Raw genomic sequence first — 19,329 nt, forward strand, 5'->3', positions numbered from 1 at the left:
GGCCTCGGGCCAAGTAGACATGTGACAGCGAGTGGTATTTTACCATGGGGTTGGCAGCAGGCCCCCTCCACGTCGTCACCTTGGTCCTCACAACAGAACGGGATTTGGGGGTTTCCATCTCACCCACCAGTCCCTTACAGCATGGTGGATTTTCATGCTTTGCCATTTGGAGACCCTGCCATGCCTCTGGGTGATCATCTTACCATTGCCACCAGGGATAAGATTTTACAAGGCGAATATGTAGATGTATTTAGCCTTCTGTATAGGGAATTGGAAAAGAAGTCAAAGGATGAGCTCGATGAGAAAGACAAGGAGAAGCTGAAGTGGAGGAAAGTGGATAGAACGTGGTCAAATTGGTTACTGGGTTTTCTTATTTATGCGGGGGTCATTGCCAGGGCCCAGCCGTGGTGGGCAGCCCCCCTTTTCCAGTACTGTGACATTATATACAGGGCATATAATGACTTTACTGGTGGGGCTTGGCTCCAATATGATGAGCAATTCTGCATGCGGGCGGCAGTTAATCCTGGCTTCCCATGGGACCAGATAAACCAGCAGCTGTGGCTGCCGCTCATGGTGCCCGCAAAGCCAAACACGGGGGAGAGATCCGATAGCGGCCACCTTGTTCAGAAGACAATTACTCCTACTGGCTCCCGCGCGATCGCGGGGCAGTCAGTTCAGCCACGGCTGCTTTGCTGGGAGTTCACCTCCCAAGGTGTGTGTGCCAGGAAGGCTTGTAAGTATAAGCACGAGTGCCCACTTTGTGGAGGGCCTCATGCCTTCACAGCCTGTAACAGGTCTAAACCAAGAGGACCTTACAAGCGGCTGGGCGGTGGGCCGGGGCAGCATCCTGCAAAAGTGGCCCAGCCCCATTCAGTTGAGGGTTCTTAAGGATTTGTTGCGGGATTATCCTCGTTTGGATGAAGCACGTTACCTTTTGGAGGGGTTTTCCCACGGTTTTAGAATCAAGGTTTTATCAAGGTCCACGGACCTAGTTTTCTTGTTCTAATTTGCATTCGATTAGGGGTTTGGAGCACATCGTGAGGGCAAAGATTAGGAAGGATTGTGCTGAGGGCAGAGTGTTAGGCCCTTTTATGTCCCCTCCGCTGCCAAATTTGCAGGTGTCCCCTTTGGGGGTTGTGCCTAAGAAAGTGGCCGGCGAATTTTGGTTAATTCATCACCTCTCTTATCCCAGGGGGGTGATCAGTGAATGATGCGATCCCGGCCAAGCTTTGTCCGGTAAAATACACATCTTTTGACCGAGCAGTGCAGATAGTCTAGCGGTGTGGAGTGGGTGCGGGGTTGGCAAAGTGTGATATTAAGCCTTCTCCCTATACACCCGAGGGATTTTGAATTGTTAGGTTTTGCGTTTGAGTGGAGTTATTATGTTGACAGAGCGCTGCCTATGGAATGTTCAGTTTCATGTGCCGCTTTCGAGCAGTTTAGCAATTTTCTGGAATGGGCATTACATTTTAGAGCTGGGGTGAGTGACATGGCGCATTATCTGGATGATTTTCTTTCTGTGGGCCCCACGGGCTCCAGGCAGTGCCTTTCATTGTTAACAGCTTTTGTGGGGTTAACCAAAGAATTAAGTGTGCCACTGGCTTCTGAAAAAACGGAGGGCCCAACTACGGTTTTGACCTTTTTGGGTATCGAGCTCAATACTGTGCGCCAGTTTTCTAGGTTGTTGAGGATAAGCTGTTGAGCCTCTTAGCCTGGGTTAGATCTGTATGAAGTAAGCGTAAGGTCACCCTTCTTGAGTTGCAGCAGTTGGTGAGTCATTTGAACTTTGCATGTAAAGTCGTGGCCCCTGGTAGGGCTTTTTTAAGGCAATTTTGTGACGGAATGGTCGCCCTGCATTTGCCGCACCATTTTACCTGAGTCACTAGGGAGATGCGCGGTGCCCTTGGGGTTTGGGAGACATTTTTGAAGGACTTCAATGGTATTCCTTTTGGTGTAGTGATATGCAGCTGGAAGCAGAGCTCCAGATCGTCTTGGACGCCGCAGGCTCCACTGGTTTTGGGGTTTATTTTAGGGGGCACTGGTGCACCGAGCAATGGCCACAGGAATGGTTGGGTTCCAGGTTATGTCGGAATTTAACGTTTTTAGAATTTTTTCCAATCGTTGTGGCTGTGTTCCTTTGGGGCGATGCTCTTGCTAATCACACGGTGCACTTCTGGTGCGACAACATGGCTGTGGTTCATGTTGTTAACAGTTTGACATCTAAGTCCCCTCCGGTGATGGGGTTGGTCAGGGCATTCACTTTGCGCTGTCTGAAATTAAACATCTTGTTCTTGGCAAAGCATATTCCTGGCATTTGTAATGGTGTGGCAGACGCCCTGTCTCGCCAACAGATGGAGCGTTTTCATCAGTTAGCTCCGGAGGCCGACCTATTACCCATGTGCATCCCAGCAGAATTATGGCAGATTGGAGGGATGAAGTTAGCCGGGCAATCCACCTCGCCATAGCGCCCAGCACTAAAAGGTTGTATGACCGGGCGGCTAGCCAGTTTTTAGCCTTCAGGGAGGGGGCTAGATTATCGGATGTGTGGCCTGTTCCTGTCGAACAGCTGTTGCAATTTTGTGTTCAGCAAAGAGGCCAGATGGCGGCATTGCCTTTCATGAGTAAGGCGTGCGGGCATCTGGATACAAAAAATGCTAGAGGGATGGTCCCGAGAGACAGGTCCTCGGGTCGACAGTAGACAGCCTATTTCACCATCGATCCTCTGGGGGCTTCATGCCACATGGGCTCTTGTTTGTGGCTCAGCTTATGAGGAGGCACTGTTCCATGGTGCCGCATTGACGGCTTTTTTCGGGGCTTTCAGAGTGTCTGAGTTGGTAACACTTTCCCGTAACGATGCTTCTGCAAGGGCCCTGCAGTTCAGGGATTTTAGATCATCCGGTGACCAGGTGGCATTTCGTGTCTGTCGTTCAAAGACGGACCAGAAGCAGCATGGCTGCACGGTCACGATGGGGCCTTGTTCGGCGAGGGAGTTATGCCCTGTCGCCACACTTAAGCAATATATAGAATTGCACGGCAGATCAGATGGTCCTCTTTTTCACCACAGGATAAGTCACCTTTAACGAAGTATCAATTTTGGACCGTCACGAGATGAGCCTAGGCCCTGCTGAGTCTCGGGGAAGCGAAATTCGATATCCATTCTTTTATGATTGGAGCTGCTTCTACGGCCGCAGCGCTGGGTTACGGGGGAGAGGACATTCGTCGTGTGAGACGTTGGAAGTCCGGGGCCTATCGTTCCTATATTTGGCCACTATGGCCTTGAGGCCGGGACCTCTCTAAGTTAGCTGCCCTCCCCCCCTTACCGTTTGGTTGTAGGTTATTGTTCAGTTTTGTTGTTCAATAGTTTTAATGGCTTTTTTCTTCTAGGTGCTGTGGCTGGCATTGAAAGGAAAAGGATCCTTATATACAGCCACAGTATTGTGTTTTGGGCAGCACATCAGGCCCGATGGACGCCGGTTGGTTCACAGCTGGGCCTGAGCGTCAGAGCCATAATTACGTGGCAGGGCCGCCGTGGCATGAGGTGGTCTGGACTCCTGCCTCTTCTGTTCAGGAGCGTGAGTGGCCCTCCTTTGCAGATTTTGGTGATACATCTGGGAGAGAACGACTTGGGCTTGATGAAGGGGAAGGCCCTTTCAATTCAGGCCCAGGCTGATATCGTCTTGATTGGCAAAAGGTGGATGGGCGTCCTTATCCTATGGTTGGCCATGTTGCCACACCGTGTTTGGCGGACAGCTTGGGACCCAGCAGGTTTGGAGTGGGCTTGGATTAAGGCCAACAGAGCCTTGCGTAAAGCCCTCGGCAGGCTTTACGCAAAGGAGTTTATGTGCCTCATCCTTTCATCCAGTCTAGCCTTCCAGAATTGTACAGGGAAGATGGGGTCCATCTTTCGGTGAAGGGCAACAAGGCCTTTTTGGCCGACTTGCGGCAATGGCTGCTTCAGGTTTAGGGGGTTGGTTTGGGTATAGTGGCCTAAGCAGAGGCTTGGCACTGTTAGTGGCTGTTTGTTGTTGGGAATATGTTTTGGGGATTGGTGAGCTCCCGTAGCATCGCACCATTTTTGGTGAATGGCCTACCTGGGGGACCGTTAAGCTGTACGGCCCAAGGTTGGCTCCAGGGAGCCTGTTGGATCCCGTCACATGGAGAGTGTCCACATCCCAGGCTGTACGGCTTTGGGGATGGTGGAGCTTTTGTGAGCGGTGATCGTGTTGCTGGGCCGACCGGGTCTGAGCCTTTGGGTTGGCTCATATCCAGGGCTTTGGGGGCTCACCCATTTTCGGGTCAAGGAGGTGGTCTGGCTTGACCCCTGGCTTGATCTGTCCCCATGTTTTGCCCTTGCTGTTAAGTTAATAAAGTGGCCCTTTAATCCATTCCGATGTCTGTCTCATTATTCCGACTGGGGGGGGCAATTCGGCCCCTTCCCAGCCGAGCGATCTATTGACCGCTGAGGTTGGGGGCCATCCATTGCCTCCCTGCACGGATCTGAGGCAGTGGACTCTTCCTACATCAGTCGGGGGCGAGGCGCGGCCTTAAAAGGTCGGCCCCTCCCCCAAATGCGCAGTTCAAATTTGCTCTCGGCCCACCCGCCTGTCATGCAGTTCAGGCAGAGGCTGGTTGCCTATTTCAAGGGGCCGGGTAGTAATTTTTCACCCCCTGACAAATTGGCCAGTTGGGGAGCGTTTTTGCCTACCCTCTACTGTGGGTAATGGGTGCTGGCTATTGGACTGGCGGTGCTGTTATATAGATTGGTCACTGGCTGTTTGTTGTTGGGAATATGTTTTGGTGATTGGTGAGCTCCCGTAGCATCACACCATTTTTGGTGAATGGCCTCCCTGGGGGACCATTAAGCTGTACGGCCCAAGGTTGGCTCCAGGGAACCTGTTGGATCCCATCACATGGAGAGTGTCCACATCCCAGGCTGTACGGCTTTGGGGATGGTGGAACTTTTGTGAGCGGCGATCATGTTGCTGGGCCGGCCGGGTCTGAGCCGTTGGGTTGGCTCATACCCGAGGCTTTGGGGGCTAGCCCATTTTCGGGTCAAGGAGGTGGTCTAGCTTAACCCCTGGCTTGATCTGTCCCCATGTTTTGCCCTTGCCCTTAAGTTAATAAAGTGGCCCTTTAATCCATTCTGGTGTCTGTCTCATTATTCCGACTGGGGGGGTAATGAGGGTGTCTGAGAAGGTGATGCTCAGCATAGAAGTTGAAAGTGACAGAGTTTATTAAGCTGGAAGGGAAAGAACTGGCTCTCTATGATATCACATTGAAGTAATAGGGAGTCTGTACTAATTTAGTGGTCACTACATCCCATTAGAAGTTATCTCTGGCACATAAGTCCTGTATTCATTGAAATATGAAAAAAAACCATAAATCATTTGAAGAATTGCCTCTGATTTCTCTGTTTCTGAGCAAACTTTTAATTTCTTTTTCCAGACTGTCAGTATCACAGCTCTCATCTTTGTCATCAAAAGAGGATCTTTCTTTGCTGGGTCTGTTGAATTGAAACTGCAAAGAGCTCCCAACTTGCAGTTCCTGAGTATGAATAGATGATAAATTTTCAGCAACATTGTATTGTTATAAAAGGTCAAAATATATTTGCTGTGATTAATGACTGAAGTATGCATATTGGCTCTTCATTGTCAGCATATTATTGGGGTCACTTCATAATTTAAATGCCAGTACAGACTAAAGAACTCTTTCAGGAAAGCATACATTAAGTTCCTCTGGCTTCATTTTGGCCCAAAGCTAAAGTCTGTGCCGACACGCACAATCACAGGAGTGTCTGCCATCTAAACTCACATACACCACAGCCTAAATGAGATGGAACTTTATATTTAAGAAGCAAAATCCCCTTCACAAAGAGAACTTGATCATGCACCCTATGCTGTTAAGCTGAGCTAAAGTCTTTCAGTTTCTTAGTTTTTTTCACCCTGTAACTTTGATGCAAAGTTTTCTTTCGAGATTCAGCAAAAGGCAACATCACAATTACCCTCTGGTGTATTGTTCTTCTCTTTTATAGCACAAGTGGTTCATTAAAGATTGAAATAAAGTGGTCTCAAGGCTGTCTGTACTAAGAAAATGCCAGCTGTGCAATATTTTTTTAATATTTTAATTAAATAATGGGAGGGACAATCAATTCCTTAATAAAGTTAGAGAAGGCTGTCACCTGTGAATTTCAAGCTTCTCCCCAAATTAATCTACGTCCAAAGTGATAGTTTAAACAAACTGAAATAAAGCCATTTAAAAACTTGTTTCATGGTTCATAAATGATAAATGAAATTTACTAACAGTGCCCTGCAGTGATATTTTTTTCCAAATTATGACACAAAGAGTGCACTGTAAAAACAATTAAGTCATATTAACCAATGAGAAGACTTGTATAGTTCCTTTTTTTAGATTACTCTATGGGAATACAATATATTAAAGGTTTTATTGAACAGTGTAGTGATTGAAGCATGGCGGTATGTGAATCAAGACTGATTGGTACTCAGGACTGTTAATACAATAATAATCATTGACATCATTGTTGTCATCATTGCTGTCATCATAGTAGTAGCAGCAGCAGAACAGCTTGTTATTGGTATTTTGTAGTTATGGCTTGTACTTAGCATTCCTATATTAAATGCAGACTAGGTGTTCACCTCTCAGAAAGCTTTTTATAAATGATGTCTACTCATGAGTTAGTCACAATAATATAAATAGATGGTTGCAAGTTTCTAAAATGTCCTACTGTAGTAAAATCTATCCTAAACTACTGTCTTTTCTTTCTTTTTTTACATGCCTCTCCTGGTTTTCTCTTCCAAACCTGGAAATTTACACTGACACATTTTTATGATGTATTTGTTGCTGCTACTGTTGAACAATGAAAACCACAAGAAAGAAGTTATCCTGAAACGGGATTGTAGATACTGTGTTCAATGTCCTTTAAACCCTTTAAAACAGAATCCTTTTGTCAAATCGTGTGAGCAATGGCTCTTTAACATTCTAAACCTGCTATGGCTGCTGGAGCAGTTTATCATGAAAGAATAGAAAAGAGCCTCTGGCATATCAGGAAAGAAAGGGGGGGAAAGAGAGAAAGAGAAAAATCCTAGGCTCACAGACAGTGCATTGTGCAACCAAGGCTTAAAGAGGCTGCCGTTAGGTATATTTCATAATATGAAAAGACAGGCTGATTTTGGCCCCCTCGCCTAGTGGGATCAGTCCTGTCAGTGCCATTTATTTGCAATCCCCCGTGATTTCTGTATCCCACAACCCTTCTGCATAAAAATGAACCACAAAGGCAGTCAAAACACCTGCTTTACTGACAGGCCCGATTAATGCTTTGATTTATTTCTCAAAGTGAGAGCTGGTCTGCTGTTCCCGGGGCCTTGAGCTGGCATATAATTCATCAGAGTTTGAAAGTCTTCTTTTCTGTGTCCCCATGCTTCAGCTATGAGGGTCTTTGTACCTGCCGGTAAATTCTGTTAACCTCAAGAACACCCATCCCAGCTGGAAGCCGGGGAACTTTTAATCAGTATTGGTTCAAGCATTGCAGTTCAAGTTATTATGTGACAGTAAATTACTAGACTAATTTGAGAGGCTCACAGCATACACAGGACTACATCTCTCAGCATTCATCCTAGAGCTGAAGTCCTCTGGGGGAAGCTTTTCCAGATGGAGAGGAATATTATCATTCAATGCAAATGTACTCTTTCCCATCTATGTTTTTGAATATGCAAGGACCCTGCATTCCAGCCAAGTGAAAATTGTTTTACACATATAGATGCATACAGCCACAAAGATATATTCTTTGCTCTTAAGGCAGTGCAGTCTATCACACATGCATATCCATCCCAGGGTCCAATGCATATTACTATACTGGGGGCCAGACCACTTTTGCTCTACTTGTAACCCCACAGCTCTACTTGCAACCCCTTGCAGGATTGTTTCATAGAGGCTCTGCCCAGTGTGTTCCACAGGCTGATGCCAAAAGTAGCATTTGGCCTTGTTTTTGCCCTGTAATTATAAGTTATTTTAATTTCAATATATTATGTCAAACAGCAAATAAATATTCTTTAAAAGAAATATACATACAACTTTTGGATTTTATTTAGCTTTGTGTTTTTTTTAAATGGCAAGTTGTACCCACATACTTTTTCTGAAGCAGTATTATTTGGGAGCATTAAGCCAACTATGATTATTTGATGAAGGCTGGTGACTCATTAGCTGCAGTTCCTTACGGAGCAATGGGAAGGGTTTGTTGGAAGTCCCCAGCTATCATAATTGTGACTCCTCCCATAGCTATATTATTTCTTCACAAATCCTACTATATGAGGTGGCCTCCAATGAAGCCTTCTGAGACATGGTCCCATACGTTCTTGCAAAAATTTATCATTTGCTGTTCCTCAACCAGTGCAGCAAGTTGGCTCGTCAGCAGTTGATACATTTTGTGGTACTTGTAGCTGGAGAAAAATGTGTATGCCTTAGACAGTTATTTTTGTGTCTTTTACAGGCCACTCAAACAACCCACTTTCTTCTCCATCCAGGTAGCCGGGGCTGAAGTAGGATTGCCAAGTCTAACTCAGAAAATACCTGGGGATTTTGGGGGTGGGAGCGGGAGACTTTGGGAGTGGAGCCAGGGGATGTTCTCACTCCCTAAAATAAATAAATGAAAATGTAGCAGTGCAGTTCCCCTGAATACAGTCTTCAGTTCCTCACCCTCCAGCAGCTGGCTGCACTACCACTTTCTCTCTTTCTCACACACACAGACTCACACACAAAGCAGCCAAAATAAACACAGTTTGGAAGCACACACTTTGTGGTCTTACTGAGGCAATTTACTCACCATGGGAGTTGTTGAATGCTGTATACTCAAACCAAGTTATTTCACAGGGAACCAGAGGTTCTACTTTATTCTTTTCTAGTTTACTGTGCAAATGACTTCTGAAGGGACTGTAAAACAAACAGAGGGACTGGGCTGCTTCCCTTTCCTTTCTCACAACAGCCACGTTGTTCTGCCAGCTCACTTCCCACCCATTCAGCCTGGCTCCTACAGAGATTTATAGGCACCAGGGCTCAGATTCAGGGGGAGCTCACAGGAACACAGCTCCTGAACCTTTCTGAGAGTTCTACCTCCTCCTTCTGAGAGTTCCACCTCCTTGTCCATTGAATAGTATTGCAGCTGCATAACAATCCCTGGATGAGCTCCACCACCTATTTTTCTGCAAAACAACCCCTGATAGGCACACACACCTTTCAAAAAGCAAGCTGTTCTCAAGCATTTTCTAAGCCTTCTGAGATGGAAAGGCACATGATGACTGTTGGGGCAGGGCTCCCCCGCACTGGCCAGCTGGATGGAGTGGGAAGGAACCTGCAAAACCAGGGGATCTCCCGCTGGAACTTGGGGATTGGCAAACCTAGGCTGAAGCTTTACTTCAGAAAAACAATGATCTCTGCAGACGTCTGTAGAAAGAGACACCTGGAAGAGTTTCAGTGGAAGAGTTTCAGTGGTTTCCAGGACCACCATTCATTAAGGAAATGCAGTCACAGAGAAAGTAGTGGCCTTTGAAGTATAGCTCAGAGAAGTTGTTAAGCAAACAGTCTTTGTTTTCTCTGTTTGTGCTGCTTCCACTTTTCTGGCTTCTAAGATAAAACTGTCCCTTTCTTGCAAATAGCAAACCATCCCTTTCTTGCAAATAATCTGGGCCATATCTGGACCCTTTCTTGCAAATAATCTAATCCCTTCATTGGGCTCCCCTCAATTCCATAGCACTGCAACTCTGATTATCATCTTGAAACTGGTTGCCAATTTTGAAAATCGTAGTTTTACCTTCTGAAAAGATATCCCTGCCACAAAGAGACACCATCACTTCTATTACAAGTAACATTGGGGGGGGGGGGGGGGGATGTTCTGGAAATAATCTGAACCAATTCCATTTTATTTTTTGGCACCATAATTTCAACAATCTTCCTAAAGCAGGTGGCTAATTTTGAGACTCCTAGCTTTGTTTTCTGATGAGTTATGTTTTCCATGGACAACAAGGGAGAATGTTCTAGAGATAATCTGGATATTTCAATTATCTTCATTTTTGGCACTGCAATTTCTGGGATCCCCATGAAGCCAATTTTTAAAGGCTTAGCTTTGTTATATTTTTTATTAAAGTCTTAGCTTTATTAATTGTCTTTAAGTCTCAGTCCAGGAAAATCATGAAGTTAGCATGGCTTTTCTCTGGCCTCTGGGTCAATTATAGTCTCAGGTCATCTGGGGTCAATTGATGTTCCATATCCAATCAGGGCATGTGCTTACTAGAGCCCTGTAAAAAATTGTGACATTGCTCCTGATCCCCCCCTCCCATCCAGTGGCCCACAGGTTCCCAAGAAGGGCTTATTTTCACATTTTTGACTCCAACCTTGAAAGAGATATGAAGAGTGCAGGCAGAGAGGCCCAATTACAGACACCTGCATGTTGGAATAGACCCACTACTATTCACACCCTTTGGAGGAAACAGGAGGTGCTTTGTCTCAAATCTGTAATTTCATGGACCTCTTCTGGATGCCTTTTTAAAAAACTGGTGCTTCATTTGCTACTCTTCAGTCCTTTGGGATGGAGGCCAATTGAAGCAGCAAGTAACGTGTACTTGTTAAAAGATCTACAGTTTCACATCTGAGTTCTTTAAGAATGCTTGGGTGAATGCCACCCAGATACAGTGTTGTATTTATTTTTAATTTGTCCATTAGTCCTTGAACTTCCTCTCTCATCACTTCTATTTTACTCACTTCTATTTAACTTCTTCAGACACTCTTCCTGAAAACAGCAGGACCAGCATGTGCATCTGTTCCACATTTCCCACAATGAATACAGATGCAAAGAACTTACACTGCAATCCTAAAACCAGTTTCCTGGGAGTAAGCCCCTTTGAGTAGTCTTCAATAGACCTGCTTAGCATTGCATTGCTAAGCTAAATGAAATATTTGGGCATTAAATCACCAGATGCATCAAGAGGGAAACAAAATTCTCAAGCACACATTGAGGCCTGGTTTGGACTGGCTCACTTCGTAGGGGAGGAGACTGACACTCCTTCTCCTGCAATATGATCTTGATCTGAATTGGGCCGTGGCATGTCTGGGAATTTCATTTCCATTTTGTCATTTCTGACTTTTAGATGATCAGAGTTAGTGACTTTTGCCAAGCATTTTGTGTAGTTTGGCTCTTCATTTCTGCACCATCTCCCTGTCTTCCTTAAGCAATCTGTCAGTCCTTTGTCATGTAAAGGCCTAACTTCTTTCCTGGCCAGTTTCCTGTTCCTGACGTATTTGAAGAAATGCTTACTGTTAGTCATAATGCTTTTGGCATAGTCAGCTCTTCAGATTTAGTGATGTCCTGAGTATGCTTCAGATCAAACTCTTGACATGATGCCCAAATAGTGGTCATTTCATCACATCTAGGCCATTTATTTGCAGCATCTTTGAAACTTAAAGGCTACCGTAACTATCTTGGACTGGTCAGTGACATATTTTGTAACTGTTTTGCTTCCAACAATGTCATTTTAATGTATTATGTATACACTTGGAAATTACTGCTGAAAGGATGCAGTCAAAAGAAGAAACAGAACCTCAGGAAATGATTTGGCTTTACATGCTTTTTCCTTGGTAAAATTTAATCCTATGTGACTGTTGCTTGAAAGTTTAAGGAAAACAACACATATGTATTCAATAATTCATGCTTTCTAATTAAACCCTGCTGATTATGGTTAAATGGAATTTTTACTTTGCAGAGAATGTGTTATTGTTTTGTATAACAACAATGCTTTGTTAAGAGTTTGACACAGAGCTGGAAAGTTTGTTTGCCTTTCTTTTCCCAAAATTATGGACATACAGAGGTGCAATATGGATTATGCTGCAGAGATACTAACTGGCTTGAATCACATTTCAGTTAGGAATAGGCATGAACTGGCTATTGAACTAGTTTGTCATGCATTCTGGCTGGTCTGTATTTTGCAAACCAAAGAACCGTGATGAACTACCATGAATTGTGGCGTAATTTGTGGTGGTTGGTGATGGTTCATGAAGAGCAGAAACAGCTCAGTGACTGGGAGCTGTCTGTTGCTTAGCTGTTTGGTTTAAATGGCTTGGAGCTATTTTAAACCTGCTTTCAGCTCCCCATGGCTTTTTGCAGGGAGCAGAAAGTGGGATCTAAGTGTCTCAGAGCCATTTAAACCACTGCTGGTTTCTGCTCCTTCTGGCTTTCCATGGGGAGCAGAAAATGGGTTTAAATAGCCCTGCTTTTTGCTTTCTACAAAAAGCCACAGGGAGCAGAAAGCAGGGCTAGTTAAACCCATTTTCTGCTCCCTGCAAAAAAAGCTGTGGCCAGCAGAAAGGTAGGGGTCAAATGCCCTTGGGAAGGCACTCCCCCCATCCTGCTGGTTCAGCAAGTTGCAGCCAGCAGAAAGGAAAAGGTGGAGTCCCTTCCCAGGGGATCTTAACTCCCACTTTTCTGGTGAGCTGCAGCCAGGTGAAAGGTGGGTGGAAGTACCTTCCTGGGGGTATTTGACCTGCACTTTTCTGCTGGCCATGGCTCAGTGTAGACAACAGAAAAAGAGGGAAGAAGTGCCTTCCCAGGGATATTTGACCCCTCCTTCACAGCCAGCAGAAAGGTGGGGGTCTAGTGCCCCCAGGAAGGCACTTCACCCCCATACTTAACCTTCTGATTTTTTCCTACTGGTTCAAAGCTGTGGAGAGCAAAATCAGAGGGTTAAATGGCTGGGAACCATTTAAATCCTTTTAATCTGCTTCCTGCTGCTTCAAGAAGGGACAGCAGAACCAGAGGGTTAAATGTAGCCATTTTAGCTTCCAGTTTTTGTCCCTGCTGCTTTAAATGGCAGGAAGTAGAACCAAAGGGTTTAAATGGCTAGGAGCCATTGAATCCTATCAGATGAATGGTGGGATCCCCTGGAATTACAGCTCATTTCCAAGCTAAAGTGATCAGTTCCCCTGAAGAAAAAGGATGTTATGGAGAGCGGACTCAATGGCTCACTGAGGTCCCTGTCCATCCCCAAATCTCCAGGTTCCTGCTCTGTCCCCAAATCTCCAGATGTTTCCTAAGTTCCCAACCTGTAAACCCTACCTCCCCATCCCCTGCTGGTGGCACAGAGGGATCTGGCAACCCTAGCTAGAATGTAGGCACTGTTCAGGGTTGCCACAGCAGTGGCATAAAAATGCAGCATTCAGGTTAAATAGGAAGCAGACAAAATGCCCACAGCCAACAGCAGGAAAAGAGGAAGCTGATAGTGAGGAGGGAGGGGAAAAATGGATTTCTCTCCCCCTGGTTCCACATGGGTCCTCCTCTAGTAGTCTGTAATTCTTCAGTTACTTATTCTAAAGACAACCTTTATCAATGCTCCTTCGTCTATTCCATAAGCAAAATAGGCAAAGTGAAAAGGGGGAAACTTTATTTATTTTTTCAAGCATCCCACGTTCTGTAGCAGTTTCTATCACTTGTAACCATTTGTTGTGCTGTCCTGGGCTTTCCTGCCTATTCTCTCCTTTTCCCTAATCCACCTGTTTTTGATTGGTGCATTTCAGTTTTGCTCACCATTCTATATTCATTCAACATGAATGCTTTGCCTTTTTTAAAAAATTGCCTGATCATGAGGTGAGCTATAAATATGGAATAATTTAAAGCAGGCTCCTGTGTAATGCGTAAAACAGATCTCTGACTACAAACACCCTCTGATCCTGCTTCGGCGGGGAGGGCAGGATATAAATTAAAAAATATTATTATTATTAAATATAAAGATTCCATACTCAAGAAGAGATGAGTTTGCAAAGTGATTTTAATAAAGGTGACATGCACGGGCACATTGATGTGCATGGATTTTCCATCTTACTAAGTTTAATAACCTCAGTGAAGGAGCACCAGTTACTCTAATGCAAGGATCCCCAATCTTTTTAAGCCTGAGGACACCACTGAAATTTTGAATGGGGGTAGTGAGCTTTACTCTACTGTTACAGGAGGCTCATCCAAATCACAAATGGCTCTCACAGCCAAACTAACACTCGTTGACACAGGATACTTCTAGCATCACTTTGTAAAAGAATTACATGGCAGCAACACTGAAAACTTAAAGGTGGCTAATTTAAAATCAAGGTTTTGATCTGTCAAACATCATGTTAACTGTACTTTGACTGAAAGCTTCATCCAATCACTAGGGGCGTTTTCGCACTGACCTTCTAGTGGCGCGACCACCCTCTTCACACCGGAGGATCTGCCCGGATTTCGCACAAGAAGCGCCGGCGCACCCAAAAGAGCCGGCTACTTCCGTCGCGAAACCCGCTCAAACGTTTTCCTGCTTCTTGGCGGTTTCCGTTTGAGCGGGTTTCGCGACGGAAGTAGCCGGCTCTTTTGGGTGCGCCGGCGCTTCTTGTGCGAAATCCGGGCAGATCCTCCGGTGTGAAGAGGGTGGTCGCGCCACTAGAAGGTCAGTGCGAAAACGCCCTAGGAGAACAGCAAGCCTGAAGAAGTAGGGAATTCGGTTGCTTGCTGAACACTCATCTCCCCTCATGCAACAACCCAGCTTTCTGGATTGTAATACTAGAACAAAGTTCCCTGTTGGCTGTGCAGAAGAAATTCTTAGTGAAAATCAGTCAGTCACAAACTTTATTACTCTACCCCTCTCTCCCTCATTTTATTTAATGAGGAACATATTAGGTAGCCTGATGCTATGATCTTTGAGCTATCAAGGTCAGAATTGTCCGTACTCTGACTAACAAATGTTCTTAAAGACAGTTAATGAAATGATATTTATGTTATTTAAATTTCTCTCAGGGTTTCCGTATGAATAATAATAATAAGATATTGTATATCCCACCCTATACTCTGAATCTCAGAGTCTCAGAGTGATCACAATCTCCTTTTACCTCCCCCCCACAACAGACACCCTGTGAGGAGGGTGGGGCTGAGAGACCTCTTACAGCAGCTGCCCTTTCAAGGACAACTTCTACAAGAGCTATGGCTGACCCAAGACCATTCCAGCAGCTACAAGTGGAAGAGTGGGGAATCAAACCTGGTTCTTCCAGGTAAGAGTTCGTGCAACTTAACCACTACATCAAACTGGCTCTCAGGGAGGTTTTATAAAAACATTATAAAACCTGGTTTTTCAAACAGGAGAAGAGGAATTTAACAAATGAAGCAATGCCTGGGTGGAAGAAAAGAAAAAGAAATGAAGAATGAGAAAGAAAGCTAGAGCAGAGGAGGAGAAACAGAAATGGGATCAAATCCTTAAAGAAAATCTGGTGTCTACCATTCATTCTGATTCCCCCAGTGACTGCAGTCCATTCTTTTGAATGAGGGCAGCCAACAACAAGCCCTGGCTTACAATGGCCCCTCCCATTTTTTGAAAAGCTTGGTGTGTGTCAGGGCAAGTACTTGCAGATGTCATAGTTCCTATGGGTGCCATGCTGAAAACCCTTGCTCTAATTTATGCACTTCAGAAATAACACTCACAGATCTGTCCACGAGGGCAGTCGTGTTGATCTGAAGCAATAGAGCAAAGCAGTAGACAAGTTTCACCTTTAAGACCAACTAAGTTTTATTCAGAATGTAAGCTTTCGTATGCTCTAAGCAGACTTCATCAGACAAAAATGGAATGGCAAGTAGTCCTAAATATAGAGAAAGTGGGTAGTGAGATGGTATTTGGAGTCATGGAAATGTTTTTAGCAGATTAAAAGAATCACAAATTGGGGACTGTGTTTGTTAGTTAGAGTGGTTAACTGGGCTGAAACAACAGTGGAGGGTGATAAAAAGCAGATTGATGTTGTAGGTGTGAAGTGCCATGAATTTGGGTATCATTCTGGCTTTGTTAGTTCTGGGTTTAAATAGAGGGCATTAGTTTCTCAAGAGGTTATAACTAGGGATGTGCAAAAAAAATAATAATTCGGAATTACACGGATTCGGAAGTATACGGGGAAAAAAAATTCGGAATCCCCGTATACTGCTGAATACCGTATTCGGAATAGCCGCATATACGGTAGATGCACGGCTATTTCCGAATATACGGCCCTATTATACCCTATGGACCATTGAAATCAATGGCAAATAGGGTATATTTGAAGCCGCCTGGAGGGGAGGGGGTTTGAGGGAGAGCCTCCAAATTTGCAGGGGACCTGCAGGGGACTCTCCCCTCCAACCCCTCCAAGTCTCAAAAAGATTGGGCCAGGGGATCCCATTCCAGGGGCACCCAAAGAGGGTGCCCCTATTCCATCATTATACCCTATGGGCCATTGAAATCAATGGCAACATAGGGCATAATTAGAGGCTACTGGGGGGCAGGGGGTTTGAGGGAGAGCCCCCAAAACTGCAGGGCAGCTTCAGGGGACTCCCCAGCATGCAACCCCCCTGGCCCCAAAAGACAGCACCCATCTGTGGGCACCCCAAAAGGAACACTGCTCCCAATGGTGAGAAAAAAACAATTAGAGCCACTTCCTCACTGCAATTGTCGTGGGAAAAGTGGCTCTAGGGAGCAGGAGGTTTTGAGGAGAGCCCCCCAAACTGCTGTGCAGCTTCAGGGCACTGTCCCACACAAAACCCACAAGGCCAAAAAAAAAATTGGACCAGGGGGTCCAATTCCTGGGGCACCCAAAGCCAAACCTAACTTCACACCAGAGAATCTCTATAGGACCCAAATGCACTACATCCCTCTAGCTACTCTATGAACCCCGCAGGCCTGGAACCAATGTAAACCCAGTTGCCAACATCACTGCCACACAAAACACAATCTGCTCAAGGTCTGCTCTTCAGTCCTGGCTGCAGCAAACCCAGATGCCAGCTCTCCAGCCCTGCCCCAAACAACACGGGGAGAGCTGGTCAACCACAACAAGCATGCTGGCTCTGGGTCTCTCACCCAGGTGCCAGCTTCCCTGCCACAGAACACACAATCTACAGATGCCAGCTCTCCAGCCCTGCCCCAAACAAGACAGGGAGAGCTGACCAACCACAACAAGCATGCTGGCTTTGGGTCTCTCACCCAGGTGCCAGCTTCCCTGCCACAGAACACACAATCTACAGATGCCAGCTCTCCAGCCCTGCCCCAAACAACACGGGGAGAGCTGGCCAACCACAACAAGCATGCTGCCTCTGGGTCTCTCACCCAGGTGCCAGCTTCCCTGCCCCAAACAACACAACTCTAGTCTCAAACAAGAGAAGTGTTCTACATCATTCTGTAACACAAAGCAAGAAGCATTTTGACTTACCTTGAGTGATGGATGGTTGGCTGGTCCCAGCTCTTTCGCGTTACCCAGGGTGCACCATGAGGAGGCGAGCCAGAATTGCACCCCAAATGAGGAAGATCGCTGGGAGGGCCTCAGATTATGTGAGAGGAAGGCAACCATTCCTTCTCTCTCAGCTCAGCAGTAACACACCAGCATCACTGTCCCATTAGAGGGACCTCAGCATTGGTATGGCTGCTGGCTGCCTGTCATCATCACTGGCACCTCCCTCTTTCTTCCTCCTGCCCCTGAAAAAAAACTGGGTGGGTTATCCTGGCTGGGCCTGTGGGTGCTGTCGGTTACAGTTGGGGGCTGCAATGGCCCTTTCAGTATTATTAGGGATGTGTGGATGGAGGACTGGAGAAATTTGGATCGCTTTGCAGTTTTTAAACCAGCATTCACTTTTGGTTTGGGGAGGGATGAGCGGGGGGATGCACTGCCAATCAATTTGTGAGTGAGTTTTTGGGCTGTCTTTGGACTCTAGTCAGTTTTTATTGGAGGAGCGTTTTACAACCATCTTCCAAGCACGGGCCAAGAGAGGATGCAGGCACAAGTAGGTGCTCACTTCATTCAATCTCAAAGTCCATGTTTGGGGAGCCGAACATTGGCAAGTTGACCTTCAGGAAGATCAACTGCTGAACTGTCCAGGGTTGCAGGCGATTGCGATGTGGGCAGACAATGTCGCCCATATGTGAAAAGACGTGCTCGCTCTGCACGCTCGTCGGTGGGCAGGAGAGGAACGCCTTGGCCACGGAGGAGAGGGCCGGCCGGACCCCCTCCTTCGTGACCCAGTAGTCCAAAGGAGACGCTTCCTGCGGCTCGAGGGGCTCAAAAAGATAGTCCCTCACCATCGCAGCACCCGTCTCCGCTCTCGGTGCCCTACCGCTCCTAGAGGGGCCACTGACCCGCCCGATGAATGTCACCTCAGCACTCCTCGTGGCGTGAGTCTGGTGGGAAACACTGCCTAGCTGGGGAGGCTGGGGATGAACAACAGCAGCGGAAGTCACAGATGAGCTGCTTCCACCCCCCTCCTCCTCAACTACCAGCACTGGGCCCCCACTGACTCTGGTACGCTCGACCTTCTGGGAGAGCTTGTCTCGCCAGCGAGACGGTTCTCATCCCGAAAGACCCTCATCTCAGAGACAAAGGCATCCAGGGCTGCTCTCTGCTGCACCATGCGCTCCAGCATGGTGCAGGTGGAGTTCCAGCGTGTGCTGACGTCACCGAGCAGGCGGTGCCATGGCACGCCTGTCAGTGTCTGTTTCTCACGCAGCCAATACGAGTCCGTATTGCTGCGTGAGAAGTGACCCGTGATGTACCGACATTTCTGGAGCAGAAGTCGGTACTCATGGGTCGCGGCTAGATACAGACGATCCTGGTTTTTCGTCTGTCCCAACGCATCCTTGACCACGAGGTGGAGAAGGTGGGCCACACAAGGAAGGCGTTTTAGGCCCTCACGCTGGAAAGCCGCCTTGATGTTGGAGCCACCATCAGTCACCACGAAGCCCTTGGCGACATCCCCGCTGCCTGCCCAGCCCTCTAACTGCTGTGAGAGGATAGCTCTGAGAGTGTCCGCCGTGTGCGGCGCGTCGACTGCTTCGGCGTGCAGCAAGGCGCGGCGATAGCCGTCCCAGCGGCCCTGACCCTGCCTGTAACTACTGCCACCCCCACCCTGCAGGTCTCTGGGTTGCCACCAATGCGCAGTCAGGGAGAGACACCCCTCGAACGCATGTTTGGAGGTCCAGATATCTGAGGTGAAATGAACAGTCCCCCCGGCAGCACGGGACAAATGCTCATTCACCACAGATCTGGTCGCCCTGAAAAGAGCTGGCACAATGGTCCTGCTAAGGGTGGTTCTAGCAGGAATTTTGTACCAGGGCGCCAGGTACTCCAGCAACCCCCGCACCCCAGGATTCTCAACAACTGAAAACGGAAGCCCATGGGCGACCGACCTGGCAAGGTGCCAGGCGATCACCATCCTGATTCAGGCAATCACCATGCCTGATTCCCCCTCTTGGCACAGAGATGCCCCTACCAAACATCTCAGGCAGAGATGCCTGGCGTCCCTGTTCTCCC

The sequence above is a fragment of the Heteronotia binoei genome, chromosome 9, assembly GCF_032191835.1.
Source record: "Heteronotia binoei isolate CCM8104 ecotype False Entrance Well chromosome 9, APGP_CSIRO_Hbin_v1, whole genome shotgun sequence".
Taxonomy (NCBI): domain Eukaryota; kingdom Metazoa; phylum Chordata; class Lepidosauria; order Squamata; family Gekkonidae; genus Heteronotia; species Heteronotia binoei.